The sequence below is a fragment of the Triticum dicoccoides genome, chromosome 1B (genome assembly GCF_002162155.2).
Source record: "Triticum dicoccoides isolate Atlit2015 ecotype Zavitan chromosome 1B, WEW_v2.0, whole genome shotgun sequence".
NCBI lineage: Eukaryota > Viridiplantae > Streptophyta > Magnoliopsida > Poales > Poaceae > Triticum > Triticum dicoccoides.
Window position 1 is genome coordinate 655,878,995 of NC_041381.1, and position 5,464 is coordinate 655,884,458.

A 5,464-nucleotide genomic window follows, 5' to 3' on the forward strand; every position below is an offset into this window, starting at 1 on the left:
GTCCCCGTCCCCGTCGTCCCCGTCGCCGCGCCCCGGCCGCCCCGTCGTCGCCGGCCCGTCCCGTCGTCGCCGCCCCGTTCCGTCGCCCCGTCGTCGCCGCCCCATCGTCGCCTCGCCGGTGAGCTCACCCCGGCCGCCATGTTCACACGCACACACATGTACACACTACACACACACACACATTATAGAATTTTAGTTATAGAATTTTTTCTGTTTTTTAGTTATAGAAATGTTAGAAATTGTTCTGTTTTGTAGTTATAGAAATATTTTTAGAATTGTTAGTTATATAGAAATATTTTTTAGTTATAGAAATATTTAGAGAAGTGTTTACATTTTTTTTTGTTTTTTAGTTATAGAAATATTAGAAATGTTAGTTATATAATCAGAAATGTTAGAAATTTTAGAATTAGTTTTAGTTAGATGAATTAGATTAATGTCAAATTGTTAGAATTTGCATATATAGAATGTTAGATCAATGTTACTTTTTGCGGGCATATAGTATTTGTTCTCGGCGATATGCCCGGCCCGCATCCTTGCCGTCGACCCGTTCATGACGACGTCATGCTTCAGAGGACCCATGTCCGGGACTGGGCTCCACCGGGCTGGCACTGGGAGGTGCTACCTGGAGGGGCACGCCGCTTGGTGAGGAACCCGGCCTCGGGTTCCATCGTCGACCCTGATCTCCTTTGGTGGTGTTCGCGTGGGCCACATTCGGTGCAGAGGCAGCCGGCCCCGCCAGAGGTGGTGCGTCGCCGTGTCAGGGAGGAAGACGAGCACGTCCATCGCTACATGTCTGCTATGGATGACGTCAGGTTCTCCACTACTTGGCGGGTTCTTTGGGCAGATGACCGGAGATATGATCCTGTGATGGTTCCTTATCTTTGGGTGTCCACCGCCCGCGCCCCAGGTACCGCGAGTGGCGCCCTAGATTCTTTTGTAGTACTCGATCTTTATTAGGTACCTAGCCAGTGATGTATTCGATATATAATATTCAAGACGATGTATTCGAGATTATATATATTATTCGAGACGATGATGTATTCGAGATTATATATTAATTGAGATGATGCATATATATTATGTACTATATGATTCAGTTTTTCCTTATTGATTACATCCATGCATTGTAATTTGAATACTAAATTGTTTTATATTCTTCTGTATTAGTAAAGTAAAAGCTATGGCGGACAATACCGGCAGAGAGAGAAGAGGAATTGTTCGACATCATATGCAGCCCTCACAGGCTAGATGATCTAAATGAAGCACATGACGGCTCCCAATATCTGAACAATACCGGAGAGGGTGATGAAAAGATATTCGATCTTGACGACCGAGCTGATGAAGTCATGAACTATGATTATGATTATGATGACATAGACAATGTTTGTGATGACACAGACAATGCTGATCTTCAAATAACAAAGACTATCGGCGAGGTATATATTTATATAAGCATGCATCATGGTGATCATCACATGTTTTTTTGTTGAAGATATATTAACGAATCGATCTTTCTTTTTTCAGCCCTCCGGATCGAGCAAACCTGCTTCTACAGACAGCAAGACAAAGCGAGGCCCGGGCAGATTGTTGAAGGATGGTGTAAAGTACCACATCGAATCCATCAAACTTAGTGGCGAACCCCTCACGCCTAAGAACGTTGTGGACAAGTGGACTCGTCAGTGCGGAGTTCTTGTGAAGGACAAACTCCCGATCTCCATTCAAGAATGGAAAGAGCCAAAGACTAAACATCCAGGTGTTACTTGGGTCGACGACAGAGCCAAAAAAGACCTTTTGAAATCTCTGATGGAACATTTCACCCTACCAGATCATTTCACTGAAGCAGATGTGGAGAAAGTGAAGGCCGTTGCTCTTAAGAAGATGGCAATTGCATTCAACACCCACAAGAAAACTGTATAGGCCAACTACCTCGCTAATGAAAGGAAGACTCCAGATTTCACGGGAAAACTGGAGAAGCAAAGAGAACACTGAGACGATTTCGTGACCTTCAAGGATTCAGAATTATCTAAGGAACGGTCCATGAAAAACAAGGCAAATGCCGCAAAAAAGACGCAGTTCCATAGGCTGGGTCCAGGTGGCTACGCGGTGGGATTGTCTAAGTGGGATAAGTATGAGCAAGAGATGGAGGATGCAGGGGTCACTCCGGTTACTAGGAACTGGCCCCCCAGGTGCAGAACTTGGTTCTATGCGCATGGGGGGGGGGGGGGCGTTGGACCCGAAGACAGGCGAAGTTTCGCGGAAGGCAAATCTAAAAGGATCCGAATGGAAGATAGTTGACGTAATAGAAGAAGCTCGAAGGGGGGTTTTCACGCCAAACAGAGAGAACGACGAGCTTACGCGCGCCCTGGGAAATCATGAACACCCGGGAAGAACACGAGGCAAGGGCGTTATTCCCTGGTATGAGGGCTTTTTAGAATGGAACGAGGACTACAGGACCCGTGCAAGAAGGAAGATGGAGGAGGAGAAGAAAAGGAAGCTGGAGGAGGAGCAGAGGAAGCAGGACGCAGAACGCCTTCAAGGCCTAGAAGCAAGGCACGCGGACCTAGCACTCAAATTCCAGCAGCAGCAGCAGCAGATCGACCCACTTAGCCAGGAAAGGGGATCTCACCAGTGGCAGCAGCAAGCGGATGATCGTCCAGCATTGGATAGCACCGTCCCATCCATGCCGAGAAGCAGCGTTGGTTCTGCCCCGGGCGACACACTGCTGGATACATACCCTGTGGATGACATCATAGAGAAAACTAACTGTGAGCTACACTCCAAAATGAAGAACATATCCATGAAGGTGGCGAACAACGTTGCTTTTCCAATTACCCCCGAAGCAACCTTCCATTGCATCCCGATTCTAGAGGGCTATGCTCGTGTCATGGTTGATGAAGTGGTGGACCCATATTCGGGGCTACAGCTTGACATTCGTGGAGGTGAAGACGAGCGCACACTGGGAGAGGCCATACATCGTATCATCCTATGGAGAAAGGATTGCATCATCTTTCGAAGTCCACCGACACCGCGTCGTCTGCCGACTCCTCGAAGTCCGCCACCGAGTCAGCAGACTCCCGCTCCTCCAAGTCCACAAACGCGTGAGCCAACTCCTCCTAGAAGTCCGCCACCTCCTCCAAGTCCCCGAACGCGTGAGCTGACTCCTTCGGTTTCAAGTCCGGCACAACGTCATGCCACTTCTTCGGTTTCAAGTCCGGCACCGTGTCAGGCCACACCTCCTGCTTCAAGTCCGGCACATCGTCAGGCCACTTCTCCTGGTCCAACTCAGCCACGTCAGCCGTCTCTGCCGTCTCAGCAATCGCAGAAGAGACATGCCGCAGCTATGGTGCGTAGCGGTACGAGTCGAGGTAGTTCAGGAAGTACAGGCGGAGACAAGCGATATAAATATGGTCCAAGCCTCGCTCCTCTTCCTCAGAGGCTTTATGACATGACTAAGGAGCAAAACGCAGCCATAATGCAAGCCCAAGTGAACGCCCATTTTGGACCGAAACCGGCACCGCCGCCAAAAGATAAAGTGCCTGAGAAAGTAATTGACCACTTCATTCATATGGCTAGAGAACCAGCTCCCAAGCCTGTTGACTCGGACTATGAGCGCCAAATCAGGAAACTACATCGAGAACGGCTAAAGAAGGAAGCGAGCTCGAGCTCGAGCCAACAAGCAGCTGGCAAAAAATGCGGGAAAACCGTTCCCAAGTTGGGAGAACAGGCGGCGCAAGCGATCCCCCCGCTTGTTGTGCCAACAACACATGAGAGGAGTACACGCACCAAATATTATTATGGGCAAACCGTTAGCGTTCCCCAGCATGGCGATGTGGTAATAACGGAGGATCATATAATGCAGGATGAAATGCTCAATATCTCTGTTGGACAACTCCTCGAAATCGAGCCCATGCCTCCGCTTAGAGAATCAGAAATAGCATGGAAATATGTCCGGGGCCAACCTTTGGTCCATCCAGACAAGGTCAAGGACCTCCCAACAAGAATGTATGAATTGCATCAATGGTACATGAACATTACCAAGATTTCCAATCGAGAGTCCCTCATGGTGAATGTCAAGCATGAGCATTATTACCATGAGAAAGCTCTGGCCATTGAGTATCCAGAACTATTTCAGTTATTCAATCAAGACGCACTCGAAAAGTCTATCGTCAGTTGCTATTGTCTGTAAGTGATTTCTTTCTGTAATTTAAGTCTCAAGCTAGTTATGTAGTGATAATTTTGATCAATCATTACATGTAATTATCCTCACTATATTCTTTTTCTGTGGTATTATATGCAGGATGAAGATGTATGAAATGAAAAAATCTGGACGTTATGGCATTGGGTTCATTGACCCAAATACCATTAATGAGGACATATGGCAGATTGAATATTATCAAGATGGTGTAAAGGAAAGCATGCTAGAGTTCTTGAAGCACCTTAATACCAATGAAGATATACTACTTCCTTACAACTTCCCGTGAGTCACACTGTCTTGTACTACAAATTCTGTTTTTGCTTACTAGCTAGCTAGATGTTAATAATTAAGTGTATACGGTTTATGGTAGTTGATTAATTTTATGCACATGCCTGCTTAATTAAGACATGCAAACGTGTGCGCATGTAGTTGGCATTGGGTCTTGTTAGACATTAAAGTTGACGAAGGAAAAGTTGAATTACTGGACTCACTAACTAAAGCAGATAAACACTTCACCATCATGAAGGGGACAGTCAATAGGTAATTTCAATCATTATTAACTATATCTCGACCTATTATTAGTTCATCATTTCCTGATATGAACTATTTAATAACCCCTTTATTAATTTTCTTTGCCAGCGGGCAGGGCATGGGCAAAGTTCATCAAGGTGACACCAGGCAAGTGGGCAAAAAAGTTGTTTTGGCATCGACCAAAGGTAAGTAATTAAGTAGTACTAACTAGCTACCATCTCTTTAATTCTTGTTTCAATATCATTAATTAATTATCATGCTTGATTAATTATTATCTGATTCAATTCCATTCTCGTAAAGGCCCCGAAGCAGGCGCCGGGGAATAATCTGTGTGCATTCTACGTTCGCGAGAACATTTGCATGATGACGTGCGAAAGGAGCAGATCTGATAGACAGGACTGGGTACGTTTGTCAGAACACTATTCACACTATTATCAATATCTAGTCACACAACTAACACACATGCATATTGATCTCCTTCTTAACAGTTCAGAGAGGTGCGGGATAAGCTCCTACCATCGGACCGCATACTAGCACTTCAAGAGGAAATAGCCGGATTTTTGCTCGACCAGGTCATAGATCCCAAAGAAGAATACTATGACCCGCTACCGCCCCCATGAACCACTTGTCATCGTGCTCCGGAGGCACCAAAGGCAACATATGTAGGAGAAATTGTATATATATACACATGTGTATGTGTGAATAATTAATGGTGTTGGTTGTGAGACATTCGATGAT